Here is a 17,827-nt window from a genome sequence, read left to right as displayed (position 1 = left end):
AAAAGAGAACATGAAGGAAAACTATTCTTTTGTCAGAGAAATTGCAGTTAAAATTAGACTCTTTAGAAAAATCAATATGTAAGACAGCTAGTTTGGAAAAGACCTTATATATCTCTGTAAACTGCCAGGTAATATTACGGCGTACTTTAGATGTTGAAAAAGGTTTAGTAAATGGAGCAATGGGTAAAGTTGTTGACTTTGTTAGTTATGCAAATAGAGATGTGATTGAATTTTTTAAGATTACATTTGATCAGATTAAAGAGGGGAAACAAATAGGACGCTGTTGTATTTGTTTCTTGCTTGTAAAATATGTGTATGTTCGTAGAAAACAGTTTCCTGTTTGTTTAGCATATGCAGTGACTATTCATAAATCTCAAGGTTTAAATATAGACAATGCTTTGGTAAATATTGGAAGTTCTGTGTTTAAAGAGGGTATGGCATATGTTGCATTGTCTCGAGTAAGAACGTTATCAGGATTGCATTTGATTGATTTTGATGAGCAAAACGTTAGTGCAGATGTAAATTGTGTAAAAAAGTACAATAGGTTAAGAAGACTCTATGCTCCTAACTTAGGTGAATATCCTATTTATGAAAAACATTTAATACGTCCAAAATGAAAATATGATCAAGATTATACTAAGGTTTCAAAGAAAAAAAGAATTGAAAAGAATGACGAGTCAGGAAAGAAAATAGAAGGGAACACAGTTTCTAATATTGTAGGACATCAGTTAGAAAATAGTTCAGGTTTCAACTGCTATGCTAATGTAATTGGGAACGTTGTTTTTTTTTTAGAAAATCTACATCATGCAATTATTGAAAATAGAGAAAAAGATTTTGTTCTTTGTTACATTATATTTTTGAGCAGTTGAAAACTTATAAAACAAAAATCCATACTGCTTCTGATGTGCGGAATATTATGGATATATGTTCTGGTTCTTCACAATTTACACAGAATGTTCAGCAAGATGCTCAGGAATTTCTTATGTTTATGCTTGCAGTATTAGAAGATAAATGTATACAGATTGAAAATCTGTTTGGACTATGTTACAGGTGGGTTCATAGATGTGGCAGCTGTTTATTTTCATCTACCACTAGAATAGACACTGAAAGATTCAATTCAATTCATGAATTTGAAAATGCCAGATTTAAAAACAGTGTCCTTCAATGAAATAGTAAAATCAGCTAATCAACATGTAAAAAATGTACTCAGTGCAAATCAGAAATGTTGCCAGCATTATTTATAGAAAGATGTGGACAATATATTATTTTAATGCTGCAACGTTGTAGAGCAGATGGAACAAAATTGGAAACCAAAATTAAAAATTTTGTGGCAGGTCAAGTGTCAATTTCAGGAAGAACTTTTAAAACAGTAGCTAAGGTTTTCCACGATGGACTAACTTCAATATCTGGATACTATAATGTATATTTAAAATGCAATAAAGGATGGACACTATGTAATGATAACCAAGTATACATTGTGGTTGCCTAATGAATTACCAAATTCACACTTAATATTTTTGATGCCAAAGTTCTAAGAAGATATCAACATGAATTACTGAGTATATTTTGGATATTTCCACTACAAATGATTTTAGAAACATCATTCATACTATGGGAAACATGTGAATATAATTTTAGAAGTGTATGTTGGATATTCTCATAGCAAATGTTTTCAGAAACATAATTCGGCGTATTGGGAAGGTGTGTATATGAATTCCAAAGTTTATTTTGGATATACTCAATAGAAATATTTTCAGAAACATCATTCGGCCAATAGGGAAGATCTTCATAATTATGGTTTCAATTATTAATTCTGTTCTTTCATATTGCGTTTGAAAGATTGTGTTTGAAAGAAGGTGGCGATATATTTGATCTTTGTATTATATACTATGTTACTAAGGTTGTTTATTTGTGAAAATGTAAATACCAAGTTGCGTTGGTTGTAGATATTTTGAAGAGAAGTATGTTTTATTTGAACAATCTTATTGATTGTCTTTTTTTGCCCGCTGTCATCTGATGATTGACATTGAAATCACTTTTTATGGTGAAATTCAATACAATCTGCAGACAGCAAAAAATGGCAAATTGAATATGTGATGTGATTGTATACTTATATTGTGTTGCAAAAACTATAACATTATATGTAATAACATATTTTTTCTTCTTTTTTACATACCTTACTACTAAAGTTTAAAATACTTTAAATTTGCATTTTAAAAAAAGAAGTGAAAATATATTACTATTAATTTCATATCTACTTGAAAACAGGTCAGGTTAATCCACCCATGTACTACCCTTGCAGTCTATCAGACACAGTGACTCCCCATGCCCATCTCCAGTCACCCAGCCAGTACTATACACTAATGAAATCTATCCACTAATACCCAAGTACTTATACATTCAGCATACACTCTCCTTGCAGTACTGTAATCATCCAGTCACTGCTGATGTACTCATACAATGGCCCACGCACTAACACAAGCAGTGCTACAATTGTCTGTACACTATCCATACAGACTTCTAAGGAGGCACATGCTACTCATTCACTCCTCTAAATACTCTGGTACTAGCCATGCACTCTAGCAATCACCCTGTCAGTCCCCATGCACTTCTCCAATCACCCATCTAGCACGGTGGACTTATCTTATCACTTTGCTAATACCAAAGGTCTTATAAATACACCACGCACTCTCTTTACAGCACTAAAATCATCCAATTACTAGTCATGTACTTATGGAATGGCCTAACTACTAATACAAGTACCTGTTATTATTATTAATAGTAGGTTTTAGGGAAGATATAGTTAGAAAGTAGCATTTAAAAAACCTTTGAAATTCACTGAAAAAACATAGGTTTCGGGGACGTTATAGTTAGAAATGAACACTTAAAAAAACATTAAAATTCACTTAAAAAACCATAGGTTTCATTGACGTTATAGTTAATTGGACATTTCACATTTCACTCATACAACACCAGAGAAATTCCGCCGTTATATTTAGTTCAGCTAACTATAATTCACGCCCCGTAATGCACTGCTGATTACGTCACTTGATGACATAACTGATGACATGTCAAATTACATCACTGATGACATCATCCATGTGACAATCTGAGGCCCCTTCTTACACCCTAATATAACCTTTGATACAACGTCTCCAAAATACAGAATACCATTTTCGAAACCATAGACACACCAATGCCACTTACTATATATCTAGTCACTGGTTGTTAGGTCTACACATACATCCACTCATTCACCCATACAATCACTCATACATGCAGTCACTCATCAATACAACACTAACATATGCACTCATACACCTACACAGACACTCACACACCAGCACTCAAACAGAGTTACTCACACACCTAGTGAGTCAGGCAAAGAATCAATCATACTTCCATTTACTCGACTATACCTGAAAATACATACAACACATCACTTATGCAAACAGAAAGAAATGCATAAATACTCTCCTCTTAAACAATCACTGATACAAGTGCACACTCATCTATACAGCAACCGTCACAATCATTGACTTTCATGTATAGTCATTTAAATACTCCAACTCTCACATACACTGCCTTTAACATATGTACTTACTTGGATATGTACCAATGAGACATCGATTCACTCACTAACACACTCATACACACACTCAATCACCCATAGAGCTGTTTCCACATGCACGCTTGAACCCGTACACCCAGTGAATCAACCACTCAAACATGTATGCACAGAGTTACACACCGCCTATGCAGCCACACAGACAGTCAGACACCCATATAAATACTCTGGCAATCAATCAATAACCCATATAGACACTCATGTAGCTACTGAGAAACCCATGCAACAGCTCATACTACAGCAGACAGACTGATACCGACATTCACAACCTTAGAAATTCACTGAAAAAACGATAGGTTTCAGGGGCGTTATAGTTAGTTGGCCATTTCACTCGTACAAAACCATTGAAATTCCCCTGTTGTAGTTAGTCCAGCTAACTATAACTCACGCGCCCGCAACGCACTTCTGATGACGTCACATATTACATCACTCAGGACATGGTCAGTGACATCACTCATGACATCACAGATGACATCTCAAATTACATCACTGATGACATCACTAATGACATCATCCTTATGATAGAGTGGCAGAACTCCTCTCACCCTAATATAACCTTTGATACACACACTCAAAAATAGAAAATACCATTTTCAAAACAATTGACATACCAATACCATTTACAACACATCTATTCAGTAATTACAATATCTACACACACATCCACTCATTTACCAACAGTCATATACAGTCACTCATACATGTACTCACTACTCATACACCTATACATCCTGTTACACAGTGACACTCATCCAGAGTTACTCACACACATTGTCACACATGCAAACAAAGTATCAAACATCCATTAAATTGCATATACCATTATAAACACACCACCATACTTAGTGCTACAGAAACTTACACATACTTACTCTCTTAAGCAATCACTTATAGAAACACATACTAATTTATACCGAAACTCTTTCAATCTTCCACTCTCACATATACTTACTTATATACACCAAAACTCACGTCTACTAGTTCAAAACATTATTAGTTACTCATTAAGACACTATTGAGACAGTCATTCACTCACTAACACACCCATACACACACTTATCCACCCATACAGTCCTGCACACATGCTGTCTTCAACACATACAAACAGTAAGTCACTCATTCATGCATCTATGCACTATGTAATACCCCCCACCGAACCATACAGACACTCAGACACTCATACTGATACTCAAAAAACCAACTAATAACCTATATAGACACTCATTAGCTACTTCCCAACCCATGCAGGCACGTATACACAAAGTGAGAGACTGATATATTTATATATTTGAACATTACTCACTAACCCATGTATTCACTAAGATACACTTAGTCAGTCAGGTATACAATCAATTTTTCAACAATAAAATCATCTACTTAGACACTTATCTACCCATTTATTCTTCCATCAACCTTGAGATATACATATGCAATACATATTTAATTTTCAGAAAAACACACATTCACTGGATGATGCCATCAGTGATGTCATGAGTGATGTCATTTGAGATTGTTATCAGTAATGTCATGAGTGATGTCACTGACTATGTCATGAGTGATGTAATATGTGACGTAATCAGCAGTGCATTGCGGGCGCGTGAGTTATAGTTAGCTGAACTAACTATAACAGGGGGATTTTAATGGTTTTGTATGAGTGAAATGTCCAACTAACTATAACGCTCCTGAAACTTTAGGTTTTTTCAGTGAAAATATATATTAATATGTATATATATATATATATATATATATATATATATATATCTATATATATGTCCACAAAGTGATCCTTCTTTCAGCGCGCTCTGACAGTGGGTGCTTAGGCTTTGGAGCCGGATCCTGGCTCCGAATTCAATTTTGTACGCAAAGATGCACAGCACTCCGAAGTGGAAGTATTAAACTTATTTATTCAGCAAACGAACCGTTTCGGAAGCACGCCAGTGTGAATCGCCGAAACTTGGAAAGAAACGGAGACAGGCATGCCCCCGTGTATGCCCAGAACTGTAAAACCCTGATGCGAGGAGTGAGTGATACCGCGGCTGATTTTCGCGATTCCGGAGGTCGGAGGATCGCGGAGTCCCGGTAAGTCAGTGCGGCTGCATATCTCCTCATTGAGTGTCGGTTACTACGTGTGGCAATGGGAGCTGGGTGGATACACTTTGTGGCGCATCGGCAATTGTGCGCAACTATTCCGCTTTGAGTGAAGCAGAGCGGATAAAATTGAATCAAGTGGGCGAAATTGGTAGGACGTCACCAGGTGCAATATGAGTGACGAGGAATGTGCAACTAGGGAACTAGAGGCCCAAAAACTCTTCGAAGATGCAACGCGACCCGCACAGAAGGAAAGAGGGGCGGCTGCCCCTACTGGAAATAAAGATTTGAACCAACAATTGCAGAGTTATGAAAAAGAGGGAAATCTCACGTTGGTGGGAAGCGGCATCCCTACGTAAATACTTGCAAGTGGAACGTGTCCCACGGGGACTCAGAATCATGATCACCCCTTCCTATGAAAACCCCGACATTGAAATGCTCTGTAAATGGGCGGAGAATAGTGCAGCCAGTTCCACTAATATGATGCGCATCCTATTAAAGTATGCAGAGAAAGAATGCTTAGAAGTGGTGATAAAAATTAAAGAATTAAATGAAATCCTTGATAAAAAATCAGATAAAGTGCGAATTAACAAATTCAAGACTGATTTAAAGGGCAGACTGGAAAAATATGAAAAGCGTATAAAGGATAGAAAAGCCACAAAGTTCACCAGGGATCGTATTGATGACGAATCCGGACAAATCTATACCCTTGCGAAAAAATTCAACTTGGCAATGCGACAAAAGATTCAGAGTGGCCAAGTAGACCAGCGTACCGCCTCTCAAAGTGAAGTCAGCTCAGACACTGGTTCAGAGCATGAATCGGATGAACCAGGCAGGAGAAGATCTCGAGATGTAAGACTGGCTGTTACAGATGAATTCCGTTTTATGTTGATGGAACAACAGTCTGACCATCGCATGGGAAGAGGAAGGGAGTGGGGAAGAGGCCAAGGAAAAGGAGACAAAGGAGAGGAGGTGAGGGATACAGGAGGAGCACAAGGCGGGCCAATAAAAAGAGCCAGAGCCAGTTGCGCTTGAACATGAATAAATAATGGAAAGATCAATTGATAATGCAACATTCATTAACTTGAGTTGTGTGGAGATAACAGAGGATGAAAAAACAATATTAAAATTGGGACTATCTTACTGTGACAATAATGAATTTAATTATCCAAACAGCAGAATGGACCTATATCGATACATCCGAAAACTCAAGTTATCTAAGCTGCATTTGGGACAGCATACTGATAGTCCCCAAAGTGAAGAACAAACTCCTACCACCAATAGTGATACAATCTTTTTGAATGTCAACGACATACCGGCCTTAGAAGACATGATTACAATGCTCGATGACACGAATCATACCGAAAGGGAGGATCTAACTGGAGCAGGATCTGGTTTGGACAAAAGCGAACATACACCTTTTAGAGCACCATCCAGGTTGCTACCTCCAACTGCAAGAGACAATGAGGATATTTTTGGAGAGAATGTGACTCGGGATCTAAAAAATCTATATACTATGGAGAATCAAATTAAATGTAAATTAGATCCCAAGAAAGCTTTATTTCACAAGACAATGAAAAAACTACAGGAAGAAGATAGACTCCTAATAAAACCCTCGGACAAAGGGGGGAATGTTGTTTTGTGGGGGAGGGAGCAGTATAAAAAAGAATCTCTTAGCCAACTGCAGGACTGCAGTTGCTATAGCAGAATCAGTCCTAAAGAGTATGAGAAAGTAATAGTAGACTTCTTTGGAAGACTAGATACCTGGAAGGACGAAGGGCTACTAAACTGGTATGAACATAAATTCATTAAAAGAGAGAAACCAATAATCCCAGTATTTTACATGCTCCCTAAAATACATAAAAATCCCACTATTCCACCAGGGAGACCTATTATTTCATCCTGTGGTAGTTTATTTGAAAATGCTTCTCTTCTTAACCCGATAGCTAGATCATTCCCGTCTTACATCAAAGATTCAACTGATTTTTTTAAATGCATTTTTGACATCCGTTGGGACAATTAAACCATGGTCTTGCTGACACTAGATATATCTACACTATATACTAGTATCAGACACGTAGATGGATTGCGAGGGAGCGAATAATATCTTAATAGAAGACCAGCTCAATTTGCCACCCAAAATAGAATGATTTTGGAGCTTATGGAGTGGTGCCTCACTAAAAATATATTTCTCTTTGGCGATGATTTCTTCCTGCAGGAACGGGAAACCGCGATGGGCACCTGCTTCCCCCCCAGTTATGCCAACTTACATCTCAGCTGGTGGGAGGAACGGGCGCTCGGGGGCGGGCCCCTCGACCAGTGAACTGAACATGTCCTGTTGTGGGTTAGGTTTATCGACGACGTCTTCGTGCTGTGGCAGGGCACGGAGGCGGACATCGAATTGTTCATTAATGACCTCAATCTAAACTCCATAAATCTAGAGTTTGTAGGTCACCACAGCAAAACCACAATAGACTTCTTAGACATTAGAATCAGACCACTTAAAGATAAATTGGAAACAACTGTTTTTTGTAAGGCTACTGCTGGAAATTCAGTTCTCCATGCGGACAGTGCTCATCCCGCCGCATTGATTAGAAGTATTCCCTTTAGGGAATATTATAGAGCTAGGAGAACATGCAGCAGTGAGGAAGAGTTCGACAAGGTTGAAAAAGAAATGACCCAAAGATTTATCCAAAGGGGTTACAAACTAGATATTTTGAAGGGGGCATCCACGAAAGCTAAAAATCTGGTGCAACATAAGATATTGTTTGAACCGTCAAGAACAAAAAAAACCAGCAGGAACAGAATAAACATCAGGGGAACCAGGTTAACCACATTTAATACGAAACATAAAGAAATTAGATCCATCTTGAAAAAACACTGGTACCTTGTAAAAAACGATCCGGTGCTAGGTCCTAGAGTGAAAAAGAATCCTTAGGTTACCTATAGGAAATCTACATCGCTCAAAGATTTGATCGTTAGAAGTGAATTTACTGAGAAAAAGAAGGGTACCTCTAACTGGTTAAAACAAAAACCTGGTTTTAAAAAATATTCTAAATGTAAGGCATGCCAACATGGCATGAACAGGACCGACTTTAAAACATTTTTTAACAAAACTGTTACCATCAGAAGTTTTATGACCTGCAAGAGCAACTTTGTTGTGTATCTGTTACAAGGTTCATGCCCAAAGGTATATATAGGTAGTACCACTCTACCTGTTCATCAACGAATCCTTCAACATAGGCGAGCGATTGTCAATCAAGACAGAACGTATCCGATTGCGAGGCATTTTGAGTCCCATCATCAAAGCAATCCTGCGAGCCTGCAATATACCTGTATAGCAGAAGTCCCCAAGAGAAAGAGAGGGGGGGGATAGGCAAAGGGAACTCCGGAAGTTAAAGACATATTTTATTCTGGAATTTAATTGCATGGAACCGCATGGGCTCAATGTAGATTATGATTTATATACATGTCTGTCTTGAAAAATACAAAGAATATGATGAAGAGTTGAGATTAGGAGAATCTGCACTCGTAACCATGAACTGATTATGTTTTGAAGTAAGGAAAAATGTTCTTTTAACAGTGATAGTATTTTTTGATATATGTAAGAATTGGACCAATGTTACTAAGATAGTTCTTGCAATCTAGTAATTATTATGCATCTATACTTTATGATGAAAATTATTTTGCACTGAAATGAAACGGAACTTAGAAAGGGTAAAGAATGGAAATGTTTACTTAGGGAAAAAAAGGTATCTAGTTTACATAAGCACTTGCAGTTTATTTATCAATAGAGTACTGTATTTGAAATTGTTTACATTGAAAAGAGTGAAATGTTTACATTGAGAAATTATCATTGTTTACATAAGGACAAGCACTTTTTTATGTGGCAAAGGTGATTTAAGATGTCTGTGAATCCTTTCTTAACCTTTTCAGCGCGACCGCGATTCCCCCTCCGGTGCTGGGCCCTAATAAAAACGGGCGTGGTCATGACGGAACGGTTCCGTCATGAGCACAGCTCAACCGTAGCTCATGACGGAACCGTTCCGTCATGAGCATCGAAGGGGTTAATTGACATGACTATATTATCGGTATTTAGACTGAGGAAAATGTTATCGATTTGTTTTTTAGTTTTGGAATGAACTCTTTTTTTAATTTGAAATAATGAAGGATGCATATTATGAAATAGTATTGCTGCACTGGCACCTTGAATTTTGTAAGAACCAATAATGAATGGAAACAGGCTCTTGCCGCCATATTCGCAAAATATCTGAAGATTGTGAACTCTCCAAAGCGCTTGCACTTTATTTATAGAATGGACACGCACTGCAATTTGTGTCTATTCTAAAGTATAACATTGTGGAAGTAATATTCCCAATTAATATATAGGGTTAAGGATTTTAATTAATTCTAACCAGATTAGTGCAAAGAGAAGTACTTTAAATTAAGTTCGGTTGTGGTAAAAAAGTATTGTGATTGCTGTGAAGTAACACATTTAAATATGGCCGCCACACTCCATGAGATTGTGATTCACTTGTAAACACTGTGTCCATTGTCAATTTCCATTATCACTGTGAAATGTATTTTAACGTGAAAAAAATGGTAGTCAAACATCGTGAACAAGGGAGCTTGACTCCCGAAATGCGTTGATGTGAGCTTGTCATTTTTATAAATAAATTGAGGACTTTTAATCCTACCTTGGAGTGCAGGATGGTTGTCTGTTTCCCTTTGGATAATCTTATATTCAATATGTATATATATATATATATATATGAAAGTAAGTCGTCACCAAGAAAAAGGCAACTGCCTTGAGCAATGACGCAGAGGAGACCGAGAAATCGGTGCTTAATCAAAGTGCTTTATTTTCAGCCAGCCAGCTGCCATAATGCGTTTCGCTTCCACTGAAGCTTGATCACATGACATGTTGTGTTTGGCAAGGACCAGCATTTAAAGTGCAAGTGCAATTAGGACAGAGCTGAACAGGCAACAACATAAAAAAAAATTACTTTCTTGTAGCTAAAGATAACCTCATTATATTTGCGAGATCAATCAGGCTGATACATAAATATTAAATAAATATAAATACATTATTTAAAATTCATGATTACATTTGTATTTTATAAAAATCACATATTAGATTCTTAAAAAACTGGGAAAGATATAAAGTCTGCATATAAAATGTATGTTCAAATAGTACAGCCCTAAACAGTATAGAATCAGAGCCTAATAAATGATATACTGTTTATAGATAGCTACTTAAATAGATAATTCAAAAATACACCTGTCCTGTTTGATGATATTGCCCAAGTGGGCTGAGACCAACTCTAACAGTCTCACAACTCTGTCAAAAAGCCATTTCCCTGTCTTGCTGGTCCCTTGGAATAAAAGTGTGCAAAATAAATCAACAAAGTGCCTGTGCAAGTGCAAATGTGAGACAATTAAAATATACCATCAAAGAAACCCCCACCATTAAAACAGCCTGAGTTAGACTCAAGACTAAATTTGTCATAACCTTCTGCAATTTACATAATTTGATGCTATGAATCCTATTCCTACACAGTTCTCTACTGAACATCCTCAATAAAATCATGAATGTTATTAGATAAAACCTCAGAAAGCAGGCCCCTCAGAGACACGTGTACAGGTCCTCACTCGCGTTCAGCCCATTAGGATTTTTACTGTCCAGTTCTAGTATGTACCGTGTTTCGAGAAGTTGAAGCCTCGCTTCTCTGTCACCGCCTCATTTTAAAGGCCAGACTGTATCAATTACATAGTACTGGAGATGGACTGGATTAGCTTTGTGAGTTGATTCAAAGTGTCTGGCCACCGGATAGGCCTGATCTTTGCCTGTTATTGCCTTTATGTGCTGGAGTATACGTTTGTGGGCGGGCAGTCTAGTACTTCCCACATACCTCAACCCACACGGACACTCCAGCACATAAACCACAAAATCTGTTTTACATGTGAGTCTTTTAGTGATTTCCAGCATATATTGTTTAAAAGGGCTCATGTAGCTGGTTTTATTACATCCATAATCGAGACCACCCCCATAACCTCACAGAGTGGCCCTAACAGGAATAAGGTGCATTTAGGTAACCCCATAATCTTATTGATCCCGGAATACACTTCAAGAGGCGCTTTTGATATCCTAAACAGGGGCAACATTCTACGCTTGCCAAAATACATTGACAGTTTAACAAACATATCCACCAACGATCTGGAGTCAGTGGAATTCATAGTCTCACAAGAACATCCAGGGGTGGAAGTTACTAAAACAGTATGGGCCTCAATAGAGTTGGCTGAGAGTGTGCTTAATGAACAAGCGAAGCTTACTAACTGGGGCATAATACTTTGCCCATTTGTAAAACCTAGATACCCAGATCCCTTGGCATGTAACCTCTTACAACGGAATGAGCAAAATCAGGCTAACCAGGACCCTTAACCGTTCTCTGTACTGTGAGGGGCTCGCAGCAAAATCCCGGACAGTCTATAGATAAAAATACAAGGGGTTAGAAAACAATATGCTCCGAAAGAGGCAACTAATCTAGACTGGACATGAGTGTCCAGGACCATAAAAAACAAACCGGAAAAACACTGACATGACAAATCCGCAACTAGGAAACCATAAAAAAAGAAATTTTAAATTCTGCCCTTGGAACATCAACGGCCTAGGGGATAAGCTTATGGACCCAGAACTAAAACTTTACATGCAAAGCTTTGACCTCATATCGCTGCAAGAAACTTGGTCAGACTCTCCTCCACCACTTCCAGGCTTTACCCAAAACTTCATCCCTCCAACCCAGTCCGCAAAATTTGGCCACAAAAAGGAGGCCTGTTTACTTATAGTTCATTAAGAAGCACGCTCATAGTTGTGCCGCTACCATACAACTTAGACCCTCCGAACGCAATGCAAGCATTATGAATCTCCACTCGAGAACAGGGAAAGATAGAGGAAATAATTCTAATAAACCTTTACCTACATCCCCGAGGCAAGAAGCAAGGTTCCCAGCAATTGAAAGAAGAGCTCATAAAGTTATTAACCGCAGAGAATTCAAATAGTCTGATTGTTAGTGGTGACTTTAATCAGAACATGCTCAATAAAACGGCCACAGAAGTCAGTACGGATGAGGATCCATTTGCATTGCAACAATATTCTCAGGACAATTCTTCAGGGGGAAGAAGCACAAAAACAGCGCAGCGACTTTTAGCAACACTTGAAGAACTAGGTCTTCGTGCGCTCAATGGGAGATTCCCAGGGGATCGTCCCCAAGCGGCAACATTTCACAGTACAACGACCAGTTCAACAATTGATTTCACCTTCCTCTCTGGTAATTTGTTTCAATCAACAACTGATTTCCACATCGGTTTACTTGACTACAGCGATCACTTACCACAAGAAGTGACACTAGAGTCCTTCACAATACTAAGTCCAGAACGTGCTATTGGGCATGAACTAGTTTACACAGGAAATGATAGGCGGTTAAAGTGCAGAACAGATGATCCTCCGGGCCTCCTGCTCTATGCCAAGCAAGTACTTGGCGAAGCCCAAAATGAAACAACTGAACCAATCGTCAGCTGGGAGAAAATTGCAGAAACATTACGTAATAATATGGGAAAAAGACAGAGGAAAAACCAGGTCGAAGGAGGGTGCAATGCTGCAAATCAAACGCGGTATCATAATCACACCTTTACAAACAACATTTATCTAAAAAATCTAAAAACTCTTATTGGCCAAAAGTTACGAAGGGCAAGGATAGACCCTGCTGCCAAGGATGAACTGAGGTTTTTAAAACGTGACCGCAGGAGGCTGGTCTGGCGACTTAAGCGTGATGCAGAAGAGTCCCTGTGGGCCAAACTCTTACATGACGCTAAATCTAACAACAGCGCCCAATTCTGGAGAAAGATCAATAATTTGTCTATGGTGCGGAGTCAAGGTATCAATTCCCATGTTCTAGAAGATGACTGTGTAACCTTTCTTAGCTCGCACTTCAATTGTATTGACACTAACATCCAAGGAATGCTTAAACTCACAAACGACACAGAGGATCAATTACCACCACGTCGTGAATGCCTCGACCTCCAAGCTAGATCAGTCAATTGTAATTAAGTGTGCACTGATCTGTAATAGAATCTCAAAGGGAAGACGCGAGGGGGCCCCGGGACCAAACGGGATACCCCCCATACTGTTCAAGGAAGATCCGGATTATTGGGCAGCCGCCCTTAAACCAATGTTCGTCAAGATTTTACAGACATCACTAATTCCATCATCGTGGAGGGGAGCCATTATCTCTCCTATCTTTAAAAAGGGAGATCAAAGTGACCCAAATAACTATCGGCTAGTGGCCCTGCTCGACAATGAGGCAAAATATTTTGCGGGTCTGCTTCTAGAAGAATTATCATCTTGGGCAGCCGATGTTTCAGCAATCCCATACAACCAAACAGGTTTTTGCAAAGGTATGGGCACCTCTACTAATATCAACAAAAAGAAATACAGAGTTCCCCGGTTACAGTCAGCTAAAGGACTGTCATTGGTCTCTCTCTTGTCGGGTCAAACAGTAAAAAGGTGAGTGTAGTGAACCCTCTCTTGGAATTTTTGGGGTACCTCACACAAGTCGCCGGTTGGACTACACTTGTAATCCCACCCGGTGATCGTTCAGCGTCATCATCGGTACCCTGCCCCTGCGCCAGGCTGGCAGTGCAATGCCTGTCGGGCAACAATACTTGTTGCTCTTTGGCGGGGATCTTCTATTCCTTCGCCAAAGGGTGTGTGGATGTAAGGGGACCATGCAAGGAGGTAATATGTGAGTGTGCAAAAGTGAGCGTGGGTGAAATAAAAGGAGTCAGTGGAGTCCAAAAATTGGGATTTTAATGATATGGCTCACTGCTCTATTAAAAATACAAGGGGTATAGAGGCAGAACTATCAAGGTAGTAAGCCTCATTCAACCCTTGGTGAGTGGATGGTCAACATGTTTCTTGCTTATAGAGCAATTCGTCAGGACCAAGGGGTGCTCATATGATTTGCAAGGGCTCCCCCGTGATCAGGGGGCCCAGTATACGACCTGGTAGGTGTCGTATGGCAGTCCTTTCCTCAGGACCCTTCCCAGGACCGTTTATTACACTACGGAGGCTTCCTCGAGCTGACCGGGTGGGGCCAGGACTTGGTGGATACCACCTCGGAGTTCCTGGCGTAGGGCGTCTAGTCACCTACCCTTCCCACTGCGGACGGTGCCGCAGATCACCTCTACTAATATTCTAGCACTTTCTTTATTAATTGATGCAGCCCTGAAGCGAACCATCCACTCTACCTGTGTTATATTGACTATAGCTCAGCTTTTGAGCATGTCAACAGAAACCTACTGTGAAACCGCTGCTTTTAAACCAACTAATTCTTCTACACAGCGAGACATGGGTGCAAGTTAGGCTGGGCACTGGTGACTATCTTACAAAAAAGATCCCAACACACACAGGAGTAGAACAGGGCTGTGTACTTGCCCCAACACTTTTTAATCTTTTTATGGGAGAGCTATCTACGTTGTTGAATGAATGCAATTTGCACGCCCCAAAGCTAGGGGGCTCACAGATCTCTCAGATCTCTAATGTATTCTACGCTGATGATTTGCTACTCATCAGCCCGACCCCTGTTGGCCTCCAGCGGCTGCTGGACATTATCTCAAGATACTCCGCGGCAAATATGCTTACCATCAACCGCGAGAAAATCTAAAGTTATGTGCATTAACCTTTCCAAAAAGAAGCCAACATGAAACTGGCTCTTGTCATCTGGAAAGCTAGAAATGGTCTGTGAATATCGATATCTGGGAGTCATCATTGACCCCAAGGGAAATTTCATGCCACAGTGTGAAGCCATAAAAAGGAGAGGACTAACCATTGCAGCAAGCCTTAGAAAGTTAAAAAACACGATTGCTGGCCCAAGCTTACTTCCGCTTATTAAGGTGATACAGGCTAAGTTAATCCCATCCATTACTTATGGCAGCGAATCTATGAGAGGGAGGGATGCTCCTTTAATAAACAGAACAGTGGCAAAAGCACAACGTATGATCTTCGGCCTCCCAAGGTATTCATCGCCTGCCCAAATGAGATTAGAGGTCGGGTTACAAAAAGAAGAGCTGGCACGCAAGGGAGCGTTATAAAAACCTGGCATAAAATAAGCAGGGGAGACCCGAATACCTTAAATGCTCTCCTGTGGAAGGAACTTCAAAATAAAGAAACATGCTTGGCAAGGCGGTACCTGGAGGCCGCAATTGAGGACCTCGGCTTACAGCAACTCTGGGAACTTCCAGGCTCTACAGCAGTCTTTAAAAAGGTGGTCAACAAGACAGTCCGGAAGGAATCACTGTTGCCGGACAAAGCCACCCTATCAGAGCGGGCTCACGGCTGGCTTATACTTCAATCGTACACTACGTCCTTGCCTTAAACGTATCTTCAGATAGGTTTCACTAAAAAAATAAAAGAGAACTTCCTGAAACTTCGCCTAGGGCTACTGCCGTCAGAGGCCCACTTACCTCCATGGTTACGGCCACACTTACCAACAACATGCCGTCTCTGTGGGAATGGCAAGGAAAACATAGTCCATTTGATCACTACCTGCACCAAGCTCGCACAAGATCGACGCGTCTTCCTGAGACCACTTCTCAACATTCGCAAGATACGAACCTGCAGGCAAGCAGTACTTGCCTGCTTTAAAGGAAACGATTTCCAACTGAGCTGCAGAACGGTAAAATTTCTTGAAAAAGCGGAGGCCCGCTTTAAAACTTTGAAGGAAACCGAAAAAATCTACTAGTACCGTAAAAAGTATAAAGGATGCACCCCATGGTACCCCTGATGACCAACCACTAGAGTGACACCCTGACTGTCCTACATATCGACTACCATCAATTACACAATAGGGACATTCCGAACTGTTATTATAATTTAATATTGGCACTTTATTATACCTCCCTTTGGCCGGCATTGATGGAGAACCTTTTTTTTTACTTTTTATTATAAATAGACCGTTCAACAAGATGTTAAGCTTCTTTTAATCGTGTTATTGTTATCTCACCATGCATTTTGCTTTTTGTTTTATGGACAGATTTTTTGTTTTAACCTGTTTAAATTTGACTTATGTTTTATAAATTGAACTTTCTTTTCTCTATATTGTAAAAGGTATTAAATAACCATGCACAATAAAGCATCTATCAGTGATCCGTTGAACATCCATACCGACAGGCCTCACATTGAGTACACTTTTAAAAACCTTTGCTAAGGGCCATCCAAGTGCTGGAAGTCTTAGGTTCTAAAGTGTTCCTGACTTAAGCATAGATGGACATCTCCTGAACGTAAGCAACGGTTTGTCTGGAACCCTCTGACCTATGATTGGATCACCTTCAATGAGATTTCAATTTGGATAAAAAATTCTCCTAATGTCAGAGTGTTGCCTACTGTAAGACAGAACCATGCGGGATTGTATACCTGCATCCTGTGTGGCATTAGTTTTATCCTGAGATTTGGATGTTAAGGCTAGATGATGGGGCATTTGTTGAGTCCGGGTGATGGCAGACACAATAGTGTCATTGGAGTAGCCCCTAGCCAAAAATCTCAGTCAGCTGGCTTCCTGCGCAGCCGCACATTCAGCCTCCTAACTGCATATCCGTCTAATGCGCAGCATCTCCCCAGAGGGGATGCTGCGGATAAGATGGTGCGGATGATGACTTGCCGCATGCAGAATCGTGTTGCCTGCCGTAGGTTTTCTGTAAAGTTTGGTGGCTAAGGTGTTATTATCCACATAAACCTGCATGTCTAAAAAACAGATGGAGGTAGCATGAATGTTGGATGTGAATTCTAAATTCAAGCTATTGTCATTTAGTTCCCTGACAAACTCCCTAGCTGCTGCCTCCGTACCTCGCCAGACAAAAAACAAATCGTCTATGTAACGGAGGTCCAGCATGATGTTCTGCTCCATAGTGCCTCTGAGTTGTTGCGATAGGACCTGTTCCCAGTCCCATGTGTAAACATGCGTAACTGGGGGAAAAACAGGCCCCCATTGCAACTCCTCTAGTCTGTTGGAAAATCTGGTTATTGAAAAGAAAAAAATTCTGTTCCAAGCACATTTT

Source organism: Lissotriton helveticus, chromosome 2_1 (genome assembly GCF_964261635.1).
Source record: "Lissotriton helveticus chromosome 2_1, aLisHel1.1, whole genome shotgun sequence".
In the NCBI taxonomy this organism is placed as follows: domain Eukaryota; kingdom Metazoa; phylum Chordata; class Amphibia; order Caudata; family Salamandridae; genus Lissotriton; species Lissotriton helveticus.
This window is presented reverse-complemented; position numbering follows the sequence as displayed.